Source organism: Cibotium barometz, chromosome 64 (assembly GCF_041138505.1).
Source record: "Cibotium barometz isolate CiBa-2024 chromosome 64, ASM4113850v1, whole genome shotgun sequence".
NCBI lineage: Eukaryota > Viridiplantae > Streptophyta > Polypodiopsida > Cyatheales > Cibotiaceae > Cibotium > Cibotium barometz.
Genome location: NC_141109.1, coordinates 16,408,528 through 16,430,104, shown reverse-complemented (window position 1 = coordinate 16,430,104; position 21,577 = coordinate 16,408,528).

Genomic DNA, 21,577 nt, shown 5'->3' with positions numbered 1-21,577 from the left:
CAATATGTGGTGCAAAGGCTTCAAACATGGCCTGTGGAAAATTTTGAAGCAAATCATTTTGAAGAGCATCCTACTTTGAATGATGAGGGTAATCATGCATATGCAGGGAATCTAAGTGAGGATAGGGCTTCATATGAGCAAAGGATATGGCACATATGCCAAAAGCGATTGGTATTTGATCCAGGTGGGAAAGCAGAACCATTCAGATGTGATTGCTGATGCTTGTACATATACCAATGTTGGTGTGCAAATAATGCCTGGGCAGTGAGTTCCAGGACCTGTGTGGCACATACCAGAGGATGTGCAGGTTTAGAGGGGGTGGATGTCGTGCCACAGCACGTCTATGGTGTGAAACCATGCATGTGAGGCTGTTAAATACAAATCCAGATGCATGGGATTAAGTGTCTGTGTACATACGGGATGTATGGCGTCGTGGATGCAGCAGTCAGGCATAGGGTTTTGATGGAGGTGTGTGAGCAGGGACAATGTTGGGATTCTGGAAGCACAGGCTCGTCCGGAACGTAGGTTGCTGAAGGCGGTATCAGCTACTTGGCATCGAATGTGTGGGCGCGTAAAAATATGAGTGGGAGGTTGTGTTGAGAGGTGTGTGGAGATTGGGGGAGCAATTGATGATGGGGCCAAGGCCATGGGCATATGGGTGTGAAATAGAAGGTATGGTGGGTGGCCATCCTTAGGCATTAGGGAAAATAATAAATAAAATAAAAGGACAAAACGTGGCCAGCTGGCAGTTGGCGTGGAGCGTTGAGGGCCTGCCAACCAATGCTTCTGGAAGCTGGTCGGGGCAACGGGATTGCAGAGAGAGCCGCCGCTGAGGTGTGGTGTGGGGAATAGCCAAGAGTGTGTGTAAAAAAGACGGGAGCGGGAGCAGACGCCGTCGGGGAGCAGTTTAAGGAGCCGCATGCTATAAGCAGAGAAGTGGAGAGTACAGGCGGCGGCAGGAAGGAGTCGACTGTGGGGTTTTTGTGTGTGATGCACCAGGTGCTGCAGGCGCCGACCACGAGGAGAGAGATACAGGTCACAAAAGATAACTGCTTTACTGAGGTGCCGGGGTGATCGTGAGACAGCAGTGCTGCTGTTCGTGAGGGAGCGTGCAGCTGCTGCAGAGAGGTGAGGCTGGCGACGGGCTGGTGCAAGCCGCCTTAGTGAAGTCGTCGGGGAGGCAAAGGCTACTGGGAGACGTCAGGAAGCTGGCTGCAGGCGCTCTGGTGAGCGAGAAGGGCTGCAGTCTCTCGGCGGACAGAGACGAGGAGCTGGCGCAGAGAGGAAGGCGCGCAGCAGCAGAGGGGTGGGTGGAATAAAAAGGAGTGGCCTTGCGTGTGCAGAGGAGAGGTGATGTAAAGAGGCAGAAGGACATAGAAGGATGAGCAGTTTGCAGTCTCTAGTGTTTTTCGCCTGCAGAAGCTAGGGAAAGGGAAGCTTATCGATGCTGCTCTTGAAGGAGATGAACCACTTGTAGATGAGGTTCTTGTGAATGCAGTTGTGGATGTGAATTAAATGGGAACTGTAAATCTTAGGATGAAACACACCGACTCTCTTCAGCACGAAGAAGCTCCTGATGAGCTGAAAGTTGAGTATATCCAGTTCAAAACAGATGTCACTCCCCTTTTTGCTGCCGCTCATAGGGGCCATGTGGACATAGTAAAGAAACTTCTGGTCTAAAAATATTACACGAGATGAAGATGCTGCTGCTGATCATGAGGTCACAATGCTTTGGTTTTTTCTTGGATTTTGGAACCATATGATGGTTGGTTTTGTCATGTATATGAGGTGTCTATATTGGCTTTGACTTTATAGTTTTGTTGGATGTTGAGCCTCTGATGCTCCATGATGGCCATGTGTATCTTTCATGTGAATACCATGAGGTGATGTCCCTTGAAGAGCTAACTGTTTTGTTTCCTTGCGGGATTTTGGATGCAACTCTCACAGCCAGACACCCAGTGTGTTCCCAGCGACACCGCCCACGTCACGACAACGCGTGCAACCGAATCGGCTCCACAGTGCATTCAACGTAGAGAGGAGGAGATAGCCAAAACGATAGTTTTTTTTTGTGGCTATTAAAAAAAACCCTATGGATATTAGGGTAAGTATTGGCTTTCCAAAAGCCATGGTGTTTTTTTTAAAACCATAGCGGATAGGTGCCCTACCCTTGCCTTGATGCATAAAAAGGATTGTATTCTCTCACACAGATTTTATGAGGGTTCGCTACCTAGATTTTATGAGGGTTCGCTACCTAGATTTGGTCAAAGGCATTGTATTTTTCACCCATGTATGAAAAGGGTAACCGTACCTAAGCTTGAAGCTCAAAACAAGATATGTATTCACCCATGGTATGAGGGTAACCATGCCCGAGCTCACCTAGAAGCTCGAAATGGTTGTTGTGATGTGTGCAAGAGCAATGCACGTGTGAGGTGCATGCGCATGGGTTGGTGAACTTCTACGTTCAAATCGAACTCAGTGGTTCCGCTGTGAGTGAGTCGGCTCAAAATGGACTAGGTGTCTAAGATGGTAGACACGGGCACACATGTTTGGTTGATGGACACTCCAATGTATCATTGAGGGGGAGTGTTTGGAGGTAGTGATTGCGGTTGTGCAATGCTACATTGATATGGGTGATGGATGATGGGTGAGTTGTGGAACACCTCGATTAAGAGGGGGTGTTGAGAGATATAATCGTGGTGTTGTGTGTATGTGGGAAAGCACCCTAGAGGTGCAAGATATTGTGGTGAGATAGGAATGCCACATGTAATATTGCATGGTGTGTGAGAGTTGACCAAAAGAGTGAAAAAGGAGTTGCCACATGGATGATGATGTGTAAAGTGGGATAAGGCTAGAGAGCCTATATCATTGTATGGTTCATTGTGATATGCAATAAAAAGGGAATAGTGTTGAGTGTGCAATCTCCCTCTCTCTCTAGTCATGGAGTTTTTAGTGTGGTTTAATCCACCTTAATCTTATGTATGCTCGTACGAAGCATATAGAGGTCCACTACCACTTCGTCAGAGAGAAGGTCTTGGCAGGAGACCTTGACCTTGTTTATGTCAGCACAGAGGATCAAGTAGCTGACATCCTCACCAAAGCATTGGGTACAGAGAAGCTCCGCAGATTCAGGGCTTCGCTTGGTGTACATGAGATGGAGTTGAGCTCGAGGGGGAGTGTTGAGATATCGAGCTCGTCTAGTGAGGTGGTGGACACCGATGACCCGCCTGGGGGATAGGCCCCACACTTACACCACTGGCATGGTTGGTGAGATCATGGGAGATATGCGGCCAGTGGGATGACAGGCTATGTGACAGCCATTCTAGAGACTGGCATAGTTATAGCGCCAGCTCATTTAGTCGGGTTCACACTATAGAGAACCCGTGTATGTATTGGTTGAGTACCTTTCATATTATGTGTACTCTTATCTTGTATATGGTGTGTTGAGTATTGAGTAGAGACGAAGAAGATTTCAGCCTCTCGCCTTGTGTGTTCTCTATTAGGGTTTTGTGAGTGTGTGTGTGCTTACAAGAGCTCAAGCTCTCTTCCCCCTGCATCTTTTCAATGTTCCCATCTGCCCATGGAAATGCATGCATCCGAGTGAACAACAGTCCCTTAGTGCTCTACATCCACATCCTTATTTCTGATCCCCTTCTCTTCTCTTCATGATTTCCTTCTCCCACATCGCATGCTGTAGTTTCTTTCTGTTTCTCTCTCTCTCTCTCTCTCACGCTTGTGTGCCCACACACAAACAAAGCTTGCATTTCTCTCTCTCTTTCTCTCTCTCTCTCTCTCTCTCTCTCTCTCTCTCTCTCTCTCTCTCTCTCTCTCTCTCTCTCTCTCTCTCTCTCTCTCCCCCCCCCCCCCACACACACACACAGAGAGACGGCTGGATACTCTTTTTCTCTTTTTTACCTTTGTGACGGATTTCGGTCGGAGCAACACATGTGCCCAGCCTAGGATCTGTCTCTATCTCTCTCTCTCCCTCCCTCCCTCTCTATTTTTCTCTGTCTGATTGAATACACAAAAGAGAAACATGGTGGAACTACAAGAGTTGGAAGAGGTTGAAACTTTACAAGTCTGAACACTGATCTCTCTATCTCTCTCTCTCTCTTTCTATGCAATGCAAAAGTGGGGATTCAACATAAGTTTATATGTCAGGTTAATGCACTCCCATCCCAAGAATGTAATGTCATTAGGGAATATGAAGCACAATGCAAAAGCAAACAAAGAGCCAGAAACGAAAGAATAGTAGAGGAAGCAAGAAACTTGGACCATGTAGAGACCATTGCTGGGAAAAGAAGAGCAAAAATTTCCAAAGAGATTGTGTGGTATTTTCATCAACGAATAAATTGAATGGACATGGCCACTAAGAAAGACATTATGAATAAGTTAATCCTTTGTTGTCATTCTCCACATGTCATAGGAAACAACCAAGAAGCCACATACCTGATGAGGTAAAGGAGCTGGCGGTCACCTTTTTGACAACTGAGACTCGTGTTCCCCCTAACAAAAAAAACATATGTCGAAAAAGAATTGGTCAAAAGAACTACATCAAGCACCCAATTCATCTACTAGATGTATCTCACAGACATGCCTATTGTATAATACTGGTGAAAGCTAGAAAATTTCTCACTAGCTAAATAGTTATGGCACCCAATTTCTCACTAAATAGTTATGGCACCCAATTATAGATATATGCCTAATAACTCTATACATAATAGTTGTTTAATAACTGTGCATCTAGTACTTACCTAATAGATTTCTCATAGTTGTATATATCTGAAGCCTACCTAATAGGTAACTAGCTATGCTAGATAGACAGTAGCTACTTAGCAATTAGAGTGTGTAGATAACTAAGACTTGATTAATAAATGCTCAGCTAACATATATGTAATAGTTGTCTAACACTTGTATATCTTTTAGATATCTAATAAATAACTAGCTGTTTTAACTAGTAGCTATTTAGTAGATATGAATCTAATAGCAACCTTAGTTCAATGATAGTTGTGCACTTAATTTATACCTAATAGCTATCCAATACCTGTATATAGCTAGTAGCTATTTATTAGATGTTATGTAACTAATTAATAGATGTGCCTCTATATATCTAATAGTTGTATAATAGTAGTGTAATAGCTTACTAATAGCTATATGTCTCATAGAATGATATCAAATAGCTATTTATCTTCTAGTTTTAATGGTTGTTTGATAGCTACCTAATAGCTATTGATAGCTAGCTAATAGTAGCTATTAATAGCTACCTAATAGAATTATATCTAATAGCTATCATAACAACACAAAGCAACTATAGACGCGCTTGATAGATGCGCAAAATAGCAGGCACGTCTATAGGTGTTGCTTGAATAGAGAATATACGGGCACATCTAACAGCGCATGTATTTGCGCGCTGTTATTGACGCGTCTATTAGGGCATCGACACTGAGAATATAACACTGCGTCTAATAGCGCGTCTATTTATGCGTGTATTAGCGCGTCTATTAGTGCGTCTACACTGAGAATTAGACACGTATTTAGATGCAAAATAGAGAATACAAAAAGAGAGATTTTGGTGTAGGCTGGTAAATGTACATCACTGCTTTCCAAAAATTATCCATGATTACCAAAGCACATAATTTTAACAAAAACATCAATGCTTTTTTGCAAACCCACATATACAAAAATTGAGGTGAGGAGAATGAGACAATATGTAAAATAGTTTAGCCAATATCAATGATGGGCTACAGTTCAATCTCATCCTCAATGAGATCAACCTTGCCAAACTATCTACTTCAAAATTGAAACAAGTGTTTAGATCTACAAATACATTCAACCCACTACTACTTGTGCTACTCATGTGCTCATCGAAATCAGCATCACCAATGGTAGGCTCATCCTCACGGGTAATGGCCTCAATATCTGTATCTCCTATCTCATGATCATCCTCCTCTCTCATATCACGGTCATCATCACCTCCATGGCCATGATCATCCTCCATACGCTCCATATTCGTAAATGTACTATACATCACTTTGGAACGTGGCATAATAGGTATGACATGCCACCATATGTTATTATCCATGTCGATAGACAACCTAATTCAGACATAAATACAATCATGTTATTTTCCTTGCATCGAAGGTATCAAATATTTAAAAGTGAGTACTTTTATATGTGTGTACAGTACCTATTCACATTGTTGCAGTAGTACTAGTGTGTCCTTCTTACTTTGCCAAAACTTTGTGGAGTCAATAGTTACAAAGCCACTTGCATGGCGTTTGATTGTTGCATTAGTACTAGTGTGTACAGTACCTATTCACATTGTTGCAGTAGTACTAGTGTGTCCTTCTTACTTTGCCAAAACTTTGTGGAGTCAATAGTTACAAAGCCACTTGCATGGCGTTTGATTGTTGCATTAGGGCCTCTTTCCACCACGTCCTTAAACCACTTTACATCCAAAACATACACAAAGAAGCATCAAAAGTCAAGCTTAATAATATCTTGGATTATGCCACAATAATCATCCATGGCTCCATTGGCTCCCTCAAAGCTAGCAATGATGCCGCAATCTTGTGTGTTTCTCTTATCGTCAATCCGTTGTGTTCAAAAATGCTTGCCCTGACACCATATAGCATTGAACATAGTGCACTATACCAAGACAAAATCAATTAAATAAGCAATCTAAATTATTGAAAGCTCCTGAGTCCTAACTTATGCATAACATTCTATTATATACCGACTTTGCTCATACATCCCCTAGCATACTCCCATTCTTCCATTGTGATATGCATCCCCTCGTCTTTCTCTGCTTTCTCCATTTCGTCAAGTAGCCAATCCACATGAATATCCTTTGGAAGTGCTCTTAGATATTGAGGGTATGGCACACAAGATCCGTGGTGTGTATGAAAGAGGGCCCTTCCTTCTTGTCTTCTTGCCTTTGCATCCTCGTATCTTGTCACCCATCTTTTCATCACATCACTATTAAGCACGCAATAGAGGTTGATATTATTAAGCAACTCCGTGTCTATTACTTTGTTGCGTCCTTGCTCTTGAGGCACAATAGAGGCCATCCTTAGGTCTTCATCATCTCTCCATAGTCGTGGGAGGGAACTATCCACATCAACAAGAAACTCAGAAATATATACAAGTGACTCTTGTATCAACCAACCCTCAGCCATGCTACCTTCGGGTCTTGCATTTTGTCTCACGAAACCCTTGAAGGTCTTCATGAAGTGCTCAAGGAAGAACAACCATCGTGCATGTATAGTATCGCATATAGCAATCTCATCCACCAAATGCACTATGAGATGTAGTTGGCTTGTGAGAATAGAACGTGGAAATGTCTCCTCCACTAAACAAGCCACCTCCACTGACATAACTCGAGCATTCTCAAGCGTGGTGGGATCTATTTTCTTTGAGCTCACATACCTAGAAATGAAAAAGTACACCATATTAGCAATATGAACACCTTGCATGGAGCATTGATACGCATCACATTTTGTATCATGTAAAGTACCTCACAAGCTCACCCATCTTGTAAATACAATCTTTCACTTCCTTCGATGCACTAGAGAAATGCTAGTAGGTAGTATGAACTAAACACACGAGGAATGGTTGACTAGTTGCTTCTAATTCACTCACAAATTTGAAAGGAAAAAGATATTATGCACATAAAATACTTACTTGGAGCATCTTGTGCCAATCATGAGATTTCAAGCCATATAATTGCTCTACACCTCTTTTCTTGCTCTTTGTAAAGGCCCCCTTCAATTACCTCATGCATCCAGTGGGAGTACGAATTGTAGTAATAGCACGCTTCACCGCCACCATCTCTAGCTTTGATAACCTCCACGGTGCATGAGGTAAAAAAACACGCCCATTTGGTCTCTCTTGTGGCCAAGCTTCAAGCATCCTCCCTGTGGTACGTAGATCCTCCCTTATATCACGGAATCTCGTGTCCCATTCAAATGTTCCCAAATGGTAGATGCCACATTCTTGAAGATATGCATGGGATCAAGTAGGTGATTGATCTTGAGGTGGAACCAATATGGTAAACGATAAAAGATGGATTATCTAAACAAAAGCTGGTGTTAGCGGGCAATCTTTATTTCCAGCCAATATAGCACACAGTAGTTACAAACCCTTACCGGCTCATGCCAAGTGGTGGAGGAGTCGTGGAACCGTCCTAAATTCTCATCCAATCTCCCACTGTGAGTGATTGTGGGAGAACATTCCAAGGGGCAACATATCTAGGATGATCAGGTGGGAGAAATTGATGGTGATTCTCATAGATAACCTTATTCAATGCATCTGCCCGTGAGGCAACAAGCGAAGGACCATAAACAGGACATGCATGGTAACCCGATGTAGTGAGACCTGAACAATAGACGCAATTAAGAGTTGAAGGTGGGCTTAGGGTGCCACATCCTTTGCCTACTCATAATTAGAAGTGCAATGCTTACCTGAACACTCGCCATAGCCTGGGAAGTCATGCATCGTCCACATCAAGATTGCTTTGCAGTTGAAGTCTTGTGCGAGGGAGGCCTACTCACATCATGCACCTCGATATCTCTCCAAAGTATCTCTAGCTCGTCAATCAAAGGCTCCAAATAAACATCAGGATTTTTGACTTTATGTTTCCCTGGAATTAGAAGGGATAACATAACATGTCCTTTCTTAATCGCCATAGAGGGTGGAAGATTATAATTCACCAATATCACTGGCCATACACTGTAAGAGGTGCTTTTGAGACCAAATGGGTTCACACCGTCCATACCCAATCCAAGTCTCAAGCTCCTAGGTTCTTCCTTGAAGCTTGGCCATGTGTCTTCAATATGCTTCCACGCAAGAGTGTCTGCAGGAGTTCTCCACTTGCCATCGGTTGATCGATGGGAGGAATGCCATGACATGAGCTCTGCAATGGATTTGCACTTGAACATACGTTGGATGCGAGGGATTATGGGAAAATGTCGTAGAACCTTACGAGAGGCACGTCCAAAGTTTTGAGATCTGCTCTATATCTTGCCTCTCCACAAGTAGGACACTCTCTTGCATCCTTATGTAGTCCACGAAACAAAATGCAATCGTTGACACGTGCATGGATGCGCTTGTAATCTAATCCTCCAAGAGAGGTCACATGTTGCCTTGCCATATCTCTTGAGGTCGGTAATTTATTCTCCCTTGGAAGCATTTTACACAAAAGCCTGCACGTGAAGACCATAAATAAGGAAAAGCATTCGAGTAATTGACCCACTAGCATAATTCACCACATTTGCAAAATAGACTTTAAAGCTTACTTGAGTAATGCATTCAAACTTGCATTGCTCCATCCATAGATGGTTTGCAAGTTTAGTAACTCAAGGGAGGCACGTAGAATAGAGAATGTGCACCCCTCAAACAGTGGAGTCGATGCTGCGGTAAAAAGATCATCTTGCTCCATGCTATCATCCCTCCCTTCGGATTGATGGACATATAAATCTCGCACCATATCATCAAACACCTCCTCCTCCACGGCTTCATGAGGTAATGGCGGAGGGCTACTATCACCATCACTCCATGCATCCGTAATGATCCCTCTTGAAGATCCCACCTCATATCACCGACGCTTTGCCTCATCACGAGACGAGCATAGGGCAACATATGTGGGTGTGGCATTGCATCCTGTATCAAATTAAAACGGGATCATAACTCAAACATATGAACACCCATAGGTATCTCAATCAACCTTAACTCTTTAACACTTACCATGTTTATGGTCGCATCCCATTCTCCATACTTTGAGATGTGATTGAGTGTAATCTTGCGTGCACGATACATGTTTCCTCGACATCGATCACACTTACATTTGAATTTTTGCTCCAACCACATTTCGCGATGGTGGATACAGAGGGATTCATCCTCATCACTGGAGCTACTTGTTGAAGATGAAGACATCCTACAAATAAACAACCCAAATAAATTACGATTGTATCAAAATTTAATCTAAAAACTCTGTGTCGCGTCTAAAATCGTGTTTGTTCTATTTGGTATGCGTCTACAGGCACGTCTAAACTGCTGTAAACGTGTAATTAAACACAGTTTTAGATGCGATATTAGACGCGATATTAAACGCGCGACATTAGACGCTCCTATAGATGCGATTTTCATTTTCAAACCTACTTTTAGCGTGCTTGCTTTTCTTCACATACTTTTAATGGGCTTGCTTTGCTGTTAACAGATCCATAGCCTAGCATCCACACTTATCTTCAAGCACCCACACTTCTCTACAAGCTTACACAATCATCTCCAAGCACACAAGAGAAGAGAGTGAACAAGGAAGAGAAGAAAGAGAAGCAAAGGGTGAACAAGGAAGAGAAGAAAGAGAAGCAGCTTTGAAGAAGGACAAGAAGCTTCCATACCTCTGTCCAAGGTAAGTCTCTTTAGGGTTGATCTTCTTTGAAAGTTGCTCTCGTTTGATTCGTCCTTTGCTCTCTTTGAAACGAATGTTTTTGGTACAACAACTGTGTTTTTGTGTCGGGCATGTCGGGCGCATGTCTTTTTCGTCTTTTTTAAATAGTATGTATGTCAAAGTGCATCTATAGACGCATTTGAGAGCGCATCTATAGACGCGTCTACTCTATGTTGGAAACAAGTAGCCGCATCTATAGACGCACTGTTAAACGCGCATATAGATGCTGTGTTTTTTCTCTCTTTTTTTTCCCCTCCTCTCTTTTTCTGTTTTTTTCTCCTCTCTTTTCCTCTCCTTTCTCCTCTCTTTTCCTCTCCTTTCTCCTCTCTTTTATCCTCACTTTTTCTACTCTCTTTTACTCTCCTTTCTCCTCTCTTTTCCTCTCCTTTCTCCTCTCTTTTATCCCCACTTTTTCTCTCTTTTTCTCCTCTCTTTTCCTCTCCTTTCATGGAAATAAGTGATTGCATGAATGAAGAAAGGGATTGCATGAATGATGGAAAGGGATTGCATGAATGATGGAAAGGGATTGCATGATTAAAGAAGGGGATTGCATTAATGATGGAAAGGGAAAGCATGATTGAAAAAGTAGATTGCACTCTATATTTTCCTCTCTTTCTCCTTCTCTTTTATCCTCTCTTTCCTTCTCTTTTCGTCTCTCTTTCTCTCTTATCTCCTCTCTTTTTCTCTCTTAATGATGGAAAGGAAAAGCATGATTGAAAAAGTAGATTGCACTCTATATTTTCCTCTCTTTCTCCTTCTCTTTTATCCTCTCTTTTTCTCTCTTATCTCCTCTCTTTTTCTCTCTTTTTTTCTCCTCTCTTTTCCTCTATTCTCCTCTCTTTTTCTCTCTTTTTTTTCCTCTCTTTTCCTCTATTCTCCTCTCTTTTTCTCTCTTTTATCCCCCTCTTTTTTCCTCTATTCTCCTCTCTTTTTCTCTCTTTTATCCCCTCTTTTTCTCCTCTCTTTTCCTCTCCTTTCTCCTCTCTTTTATCCCCGCTGTGCATGCCTTTTCTACTCTCTTTCCTTCTCTCTTTTTCTCTCTTTTTCTCTTCTTTTTCTCTTCTCAGTTCATCTGTAATCTTCTTTTTTTCTTTTTTCCAGTTCATCATGTGGCCAGGAAGCTCTTCACGCTCACCTGATCTTCAGGAGACCATCTTTCGGGACTTATATAACCTTTTGGGGCACCCTCCCAGTCCTGCGGAGTTATACGGCTACATGACCCGGGTACTCTAAACACCCTCGAGGAGTCAGCACTAAAGACTCCAAACCACCCCAACCCCACACCTTTTAAGATTACCCCAGTGGAGCAACACAGCCCAACCGGCTACATAACCGAGACCCTTCCCCCATGCGAGCTGTCGATGTACTCCCGTGTAGTCGAGACTTGGTTCTCCAGCAGCTACAGGTGGCCAGCGTACTAGCTCAACATGACACAGTAGCAGGCGTAGTAGCAGGGAGAGCGGTGGGGGATGCATGGCACAGTGCTTTGGGAGGGGTGGTGGTGGGGACGACAATGATTCAGATGATTTAGACGTGCCTCTGGGTAATGGTACGATCTACTATGACATCACTCAGACAGGAGGCATCTTGATGGATGCACGGGGGAAGGACATCATGGCCTTCATGCGCTCTGTAATTGCTAACAATTACAGAGATTGCTTTATTCACTACAAAGATCAACCAAAGAGGTTAGCTAATGAGACCCTCGCTGCTATTCGCTCTAGGTATCCTAACCCCCCCAATGTTCAATTCACAGATAAATGGGCCAAGTTAAAGATTGTTTTGATACTTAGCAATAAAAGATCTTTGCTTAAGAGGCATGCACTAGCGGAGCTTGCCAGGCTCCAGGGAGGTCAACCAGCAAGGGGCCCGCCCCAGACCGCTCACAAGCATGAGTGGAAGAAAGCAATGAAGTCACCGAAGGAGGAACCCAATCTAAAGCACATGGAGGCAGGAAGGATCCAAATGGAGCAATATGGAAGCGTGCATTTTGGAGCAGGGGGTGTTGAATCATGGGAGGCCCAATTTGTAAGTATCGATCTCAAATTATATTGTTTATGTAGTTTATTAGGAGGTTGTTTCTTTGTACTAACCCCTCCGCAAATTGTGTCATCTTGCAGCTTGATATAGTGGGCAAGTACACTACTCCTGTCGAGATAGCCTACCACCGCCACCATCGTAGAGGAGATACATGGAGGCACTTCTATAATGACGGGTTGATTATTGAGGAGCAGTATATCTGGGCTACAGGTCCCCCGAGGTATTTGAAAGTAATTAAATAATACCAATATTATAAATAAAGATTTGATTTTTCATACATTGATATATGTTGTCCCTTGTTTACAGGACCCTGCACAAGAAGATAAGGAAGAAGATGAGGAAGAAGGAGGCGGAGAAGGGAGCACAGAAGGGAGCGAGGAGTAGTGCTAGCTACTTTTTTTTGTACTTAGCCACCACTGGCTTGGCTTCGTGCCTCTTGTATATACACTCCTCTTATTTTTGGTACTTGAAGCCACAGGACGTGGCTTAGCTTCGTGCTATATGTACATACAAGCACTTTTTGAGCTATCAATTAATGCCTTGTAACTAAACGTTTCGGAGTTGTAATGTTTTATTTGGAATTGTACTTAATGTCGGCTATAGACGTGCTTGCAAGAGTGCTAATTAAAATACGATTGGCTGTAAGAATTGAATTACACAATGTGAAAATGGGATTCCTGTAACTACATAGTATACACAACATACACAGCATTCTGTTAAAGCACACAAAATTTAAAAAATATTATGTAGCGCGTCTATATACGCGTTTGTCTATTCAAGAAGCGTCTATTTGAGTGTTTATGAATGTGTCTATACATGCGTCTGTCTGTTTGCATGTATAAACGCGTCTATGCATGCGTCTATCTATTTTTTAAATTTCTCCCTGACCGTCTATTTGCGCGTCTATTTGCGCGTCTATATGCTACCTTTTAAACGCGACTTTAGATGTGGGTCTTTAGACGCGCTAATAGACGTGCAAATAGACGTGTCCGTAAGTTTTTTTTAAAGTTGAGTAAACGCGTCTGTGTGCGCGTCTGTAGGTGCTTTGTCTTGTTGTGTATCTATCTTATATGTGACTATTAGTTGGTCATTGCTAATAGCTATTGACAGCTATTAGGTACCTAAAAGCTAGTGGACACAACCTCCTAATAGCTTACTCGTAGTTGTCTAATGATTGTTTAATAGCCACCCAATAGCTATTTGCTAGCTCATTGATAGCTAACTATTAAACAACATTATAATAGCAATTTTATAACAGTCTAATAACTTTGTAATAGCTACGTTATAGTTGTTTATTAGCTAATTGATAGCTACCTAATGGTAATTGTTTATAGCTACCCAATAGAATTATATCTAATAGCTATCTATCTTATGTCTGACTACTCTGATCACTGCTAATAGCTGTAGACAGCTATTAGGTACCTAAAAGCTAGCACTACAAGACAATGCTGCCATACATGCGTTTTATACACGCGATAAATACGGGCACGTGTATGGTCGCGCATGTATTTGAATAGAATCGGGCGCGTGTATTTTGGTGTTTAAATTCACGTGTATATTGGCATTTATCAGCGCGTGTATAAGCGCGTGAAAATACACTCATCAATACACGCATTAATACACGCATCAATACACACTTGGTAAAGAAAAACTGAATTCCTTTACAAAATTAAAAACTATTTTCTTTAAACCATCTCATAGTACATTACAGTATATATCATTACACAATCCCACTACATGCATTTACAACAATGAAATATATTCAAAAATAAATCATGAGATGATAATTAAAAGACAACACATACAATAGAAATGTCATCAATTTAGAACGATACAGTGACGGATTGGTTAGGATTTGATCTCATCTTCAATAATATCCATCCTTGTTGCCAAACGATCAACATCAATATCCAGTTGATCAATTTGTAAGGCTACGATTAAATTTATTCCACTATCGATATTCTGTACTCCATTGATAATGGTATCGATGTCCTGATCATCCTCATCAACATCACCATCATCCTCAATGGTAAGGTCATTCTCATGATCATGAGAAATGGCACGCTCATCCTCATTATCATGATCATCTCTTATTTCTTGATCATCGATCACAACATCTTCATTGGCATGTTCGACATCATCTTCATTGGCATGTTCGACATCATCTTCATTGCGGCTTGTTACATCCTCCATATGCTCCATATCAGTGAATATATTATACATCACTTTGAAACAGTGGTGCAATAGGGATGACGTACCACCATTTAATGTCATGCACCATTGGTAGATAGATAACCTACTCAAATACACATACTGCAGTAATTAATTAGCATATCAAAAGTCAAGGGGTATGCGAGCTTAGATATATATGTACATGAAACACATTAGTAAAAAAATGCATACCTGCTCACATTGTTGTGGCAATACGAGCCTATCTTTCTTTATTTGCCAAAACTTTACAGAGTCAATAGTTACATAGCCACTTGCATGGCGTTTTATCGTTGCATTAGGCCCTTTTTCCACCACGTTCATTTGCCATTTGACATCCAAAACATATACAAAGAAGCGACGAAAGTCAAGCCTAAATATGTCTTGGATTGTGCCACAATAATCATCCATTTTTCCATTAGCTCCCTCAAAGCTACTAATAATGATACCGCAATCTTGTGTATTCCTCTTTTCATCAATTCTTTGTGTTCGAAAATGCTTACCTTCACACCATATAGCATTGAACATAGTGCACTGGACCAAAATAGAAGCAATATTTGCGTAAGCAATGTGAATAAATATTAAAAGCAAATCACTTACAACTAATGCAAAACATTAGTTCTATGTACCTTTAACATGCATCCTCGTGCATACTCCCATTCTTCCACCATGATATGTAGCCCCTCGTCGCTCTCTGCTCTCTCCATTTCCTCATGCAACCAATCAACATGGATATCATTGGGAAGTGTTGCTAGATGCTTAGGGTACGCCTTACGAGAGCCATGTTGCCTCCGAAAGAGAGCTCTTTCTGCTTGCCTTTTTGTCTTTGCATCCTAATATCTTGTAACCCATCTGCTCATCACATCACTATTAAGGATACAAGTGAAATTGAGATCATCAATCAATGTTCTGTCAATTACTTTACTCTATCCTTTTCCTTGAGGCACAATAGAGGTCATTGTCCCAACCACACATCGCGATTACGATGACGCATTGTCTCATCTTCTCCAGAACTGCTTGAGGAGGTTGATGACATCCTATGTGTAAACCAGAAAACACAAAATCATGCCAATGTTTTTAATGAAAGAGAAAAAAACGCATGTATAAATGCGCCTATTTCTCAAAAATTACGTGTATTAACGCGGCTATTTCTTAAAAATCGCGTGTATAAACGTGGGTACTTCTTGAAAATCGCGTGTATACACACGGCTAATTTACTGTACACGCGAAAATAGACGTGTTTCTACATGCGAGACGAACTGTTTAAACTAAAAATAGCCTGCCTTCCCCAAAAAAACATTTTGAACTAACATATCTACCCTCTTTCATTTTCGCCTCTTCCAACAGACACTAATAACGCAAGGAGGGAGCAGAGAAGGAGCACACACGGGTGAAGGAAACCGACCAAGAAAGAAGACACTTTTTCAGAGGTGAGTCAGTTTGTCCTTTGCCTTGTCTCCTTCCTCAGATTTGTTCTCAGATTTGTTTATGCTATTTTGTCTTTGCTTTTTGGGTTTGTCTTCGTCCTTTTGCTTCTGTGGTTGCGATTTTCGGTGAACGATTCTGACAGGGGCGACAATGGGTCTTTTATAAGGACACATTGTCGGAGGTCGGTCGCTTTCGAAATTTTTTTTGAACAGGTCGCATGTAAAAATGCGTGTATAAACACGTGTATACTGTCTGCACAGACTGTTCACGCGGATATACACGCGTTTCTGGACGGATGTATACACGCGTTTCTGGCTGGGTGTATACACGTGTTTCTGGCTGGGTGTATACACGCGTTTCTGGACGGTTGTATACACGAGACAGTGTTTCCTGTTTCTATGGTTTGCAGGCTGATAGGTGACTTGAATGATGATATTTGTGTGAGTCAAGAGACAACCCATGATGTACATGAGGATTATTTTTGCAGATTCTTTATGGATATTCCAAGTTCTTCATCCGATCCATTTGCGTACAGCTGATGGAGATGCTAAATCATTTTGGGCGCCATCCTGGTCCAGTTGAGCTTATAGAGTACATGTATGCCCATCCCCCTCCTTCCATGCCTGGTGTCTATACCCCTACCGTGAGTATCCAGGGCACTCCACTGCCGTCTATGCCTACGAGTCCGACGAGACGGCATGCAGCTTCTCCTCTTCCACGCCCACCGAGGAGACATACCTCGTCCCAGTCACACTCACGTACACCCTCCCAAGCACCATCACGTCAGGGATCATAGCCACCGTCACGTCAGGGCTCACAGCCACCGTCACGTCAGGGCTCACAGCCACCGTCACGTAGACAATCCCCCAGTCATGACTCCACCCATAGCAGTAGGAAGAGTGGGAGTGGAGGATGCGGCAGGTGCTTTGGTGGGGGAGGTAGTAGGGCACGCGGTGAGAGAGGAGATAGAGGGAGAAGAGTTAGAGGAGACAGTTCGGAAGAGGAGGAGATGAGAGAGGTGGAGGGAGTGATCTGCTATGATGTGACGGATAAGGGCGGGATAGTGATGGATGCGAGGGGGAGGGAGGTAATGGAGTACATGCGTGGGGTAGTATCAAACTTGTATAGAAATTGTTTTATTAAATTTAAAGATCAAAATAGCCGATTAGTTGGGGAGGTGATAGAGGCTGTACATAGTCGGTACCCCAATCCCCCACATGCTACATTCTCAGATGTATGGGGAAGGACGCGGATAAGGAAGATCTTAAGTAATAAAAGATCTCACCTTAAAAAACTCGCGTACGATGACCGGCTAAATGTAGCTGCGGGTGGCTATCCTGCCGAGAAACCTGCCACACTGCGCACAAACGCGAGTGGAAAGAGGTAAAGAAACGAGCAGAGGGTGGCGTGAAGAGCAGGCAGCATGTGGAGGCACGACGGATCCAGATGGAGACCATTGGATCTTTGCATTTCGGATCTGGCGGCGTCGAGTCATGGGAGGCAGAGTTCGTAAGTATCTTGCCACTTTATTTGATTGTTTATTTAATTCATTGATTCTATGATTGTTTTAATCTTACAAATTGTGTTGATTATGATACAGCGACGGGTTACGGGGAGGAAGCCCACAACCCACGATACTGCGTATGCTCGCCGACATAGCAGACGTGACACGTGGGCCATCTTCAGAGCCGAGAGACATATTACAGATGCGTAGTTTGAGATGGCCATGAGAGCATACGGTCGACAGGTACTTGAAAACTCTAAACGAATGATTTTGGTTTATTGAATTACATATATATATACTTATATACTATATATTACTTGAACAGGCACAAGCTGCTGATGATCCACCCGCCGCCACTACAGAGGGTGGACGTGAGCACTACTCATCAAACATTCCGACCGATGTGAGCTCATCTGAGCATGGAGGGAGCACCGAGTCATCATCTGGGTCTGAGTAGTACTCAGACTTATAGTATCACATTCCATATTGAGGATGTGGTTGTATATATTTTTTTGTAAACTGAAGCCATGGGCTACTTCGACATATGGACTCCCTTGTATATATGTGTGAAATTTTGATAGTAATATTGAATCATGAATTGATAGTATTGCATTCATGTCTGTCTTGAATCGTGTATTAACAATGTATGCATTCATTTCGTTCTTGCCTTAATCTTTCTCATGGATATGTTCTTCGTGGATGGTCCAATGCACCAAAAAAAAAATCCAGAGTGTTATTGGGTGCTGGAACGCTGGAACAGCATTCAGGTACCAAATAGCACTCTCTGGATTTTTTTTTTGCTCTCTATTTGCGTGTATAAACACGTCAAAACTGCAAACAGTCGCGTGTATATACGCGGATAATCTATAAAATACACGTGTATAAACGCGTCAAACCTGAGAAATACGCGTGTATAAGCGCATCTAAATTCACAAAACGCGTGTATAGACGCTTGTATCAGCACGTCTAAATGCAGCTGGAACTGACAGAACGCGTGTATACTCCCGTGTGTCACCTTCTTCTATCTTTCCATTAAAATGTATGGCTTGCCTTCTGTCTCATAGATAATGATCCTCAGATAAAAATCGTCTATGTCGAAGATATATATTTTTGTTGAGGTTTTTGCTATAAGTCGATCTCAACCAATCACCAGAAATTGGACAAGCTTTATAACCCTTGGTACATATCCCTGCATGGAAAACAGAACAAAGATGATTAGCATAATGAACATCGTACAAACTTATGAAAGAATATATATATTTAAACCATTTACCTGAGCAAAAACCATATCCTGGAAAGTCGTGGATAGTCCATGCTAAATTCCACGAACAATGAAGTGTCTTTGACTGATGCTTCTGGACATATCCATGACATCAATCCCTCTCCACAAATCTTGAAGATTGTCTCGATGAGAGGGGCCAAATAAACATTCAGATCTTTTAACTTGTCGTTTTCTTGGAATTAAGAGTGAGAGCATTAAATGCTCTTTCTTAATGCTGAGATACGGGGGTAGATTATAGTTAATAACTACCACTCGCCATGTAGACCATTTACTTGATCTCATTGAAAATGGATTCATGCCATCCAATGCTACACCCATCTTTAAATGGCGTGGTTCTTTTGCAAAATCTGGCCATCTCAGATCAATATGCTCAAATGCAAGACAATCTCATGGAATTCGCATTACTCCATCTTTGCTCTTGTGCTCCGCTCCCCATGTCATAAGCTTAGCTAATTCGGGACTTTGGAACATATGTTTTATACACGGAGCCAGGGAAAATGTCTCAATACCTTTCGAGGGACCTTACCTTTCTCCTCTTTATAACGAGGAGTTTGACATTTTGGACATGTCACATCATCCTCGTATACGCTTTAGAGATTCTTCTCGAAGATACTTCTCGTTGTTATTAGGAATATCGCTCGCACTATTGTTTTGATACCAATCCTCAATAAAATCAGACATGCCATCGTTGTCATCAAAGATATGGTCCCGCACATTATTGAAGTCCTGAGAATATTGTTTTTTTAGTCTTGCATATGCATTAGGATCACTCCTGCGTAGGATCCTCATGCACTCTTTTGACATGTGAGATGCATCATGTGAACGTTGATTTGTGATATTGTCGATGTCACAATCCAAAATCTACATATTTGAAGGCAATATCAACAGCATGCTTCTATATAAAAGAAAAGATAGATACAAAATAGTTACAGACAATAAAAAATGATTATCAAATTAAAATAGAGACAGTAGAGAACGTGGTGCAAATTAAACTATAGAATTAGGGTACAAGAGGTCCAATAACATTAGGAAATGTATACAATGAAGCTCTCGATCCTCATCTAGTAAGGATGCTTGTGGAGGTCTACGCCATCCATAATTGACCAGCAATTCATCACCAACACGTAATGATCTAATAGCATTGATAACTATGTATCTTTCTACATCCCTGCTCATATGTTCTGGTTCATGACTATTCTCACACTCCACAAACGTGCAATTGGTTCTTGAACTCATCCCTCGACTACTATTGATTAAACCTACTATGTATCCTTGAGAGTAGTCTTCCATCAACATAGAGTCTTTGTCCTTCTACATGTGTGATCCCTCTATCAGAAAGAGAGGCTACATTGAGACATAATCCATAAGTACTCATGCTTTGAATGTAGCGAGTAAGCTGATGCCATGGGCCCCATCTATATATAGGTCCACAGAAAGACATAAGAGTGACCTCTGAACGAGGGGGCACATGTAAATCCTGTGCAATAAAGAGGCCTCATCCTGCTCCACTAATGGTAGATGGAGCAATCATGTAGCGACTGCCCCAAAAGCTGAAAACCACTCCATCTAAAGGAAGTGATCTCTCTGCCATCCTCCGTATCATCTGCGATCATACGTTTGTACTAGAGAATGCAAACGAGTAGGCAACGGATGATCTCCACCCGTCTTGGCCTCCAAAGTAGGAGGTAGAGGATGTCGAGAAACCTCGAGCTGCAGAGCTGACAAATGACCTGTCCGTGCCATGTGCGAGGGACATGTGCACCACTGATAGTGAAGTCATCCTCGTATCAAGTGAATATACCTACATATATGATATGGTTACATTATATATGAGCCTTTGATTTATAAAACAACCAATAATAAAACTAAGGGAGAACAATCACATACCATAGGTCGATGTCGCTCCTCGAGTGGCGGTGCTCGCTCAAAAGTACCATGAGTCATCTCATGTGAAAAGCACTCCCGTCGTGGCCTCCGATATGTGCCACGACAATGAGCGCACCAGCATATAATAGACTCGTCGTAGTAGAAATCATCATAAACGGGTTCATGTGCAGTATTGGAACTCTGTGCACCCCAATCACCACGAGTAGGAGGTGGTGGTGTACCCTCTGATTGGTCCAAATCTGTTTTTCAAGTACCATAAAAACACGAGTCATTAATCAAATGATTGAGAAGAAAAAAGCAATGCATGAAAGAAAACATTGAAATCTAACAAGTTCTATGGTATAAAATATGAAAAATAAATAGACGCTACTGTATGGTGGAGACAAACAAGAGGAGGGCTGATATGTGCATGGAGACATGGCAATACTTCCGCAAGGAGAGACGCCTACGAATCACTTTTCCTCAGCAGAAGGTGCGTGCCTTTGTTAATGTATATTAGAATTAATTTGAACTTTGATAGATTGATTCTAAGTACTCTCTAATCTATGTCATTTTGTTTAATGAAATTTACATAGATGGCAGCACGAAAGAGACTGCAAGTTGGTCACACATCTAGACTAGGCCGGATGGGTCGAGATGGATTTGTGGCCACATTTGTGAGTATAAATCATTCTAATTTTAACTTTTAAAGATACTATTATTGAATGAAGAAATAAGTCTTTGGTTCTGTCTTGATGCAGACCAAAGACTATGGTCGTGCACCTACGGCGCAGGAGATGGAGTA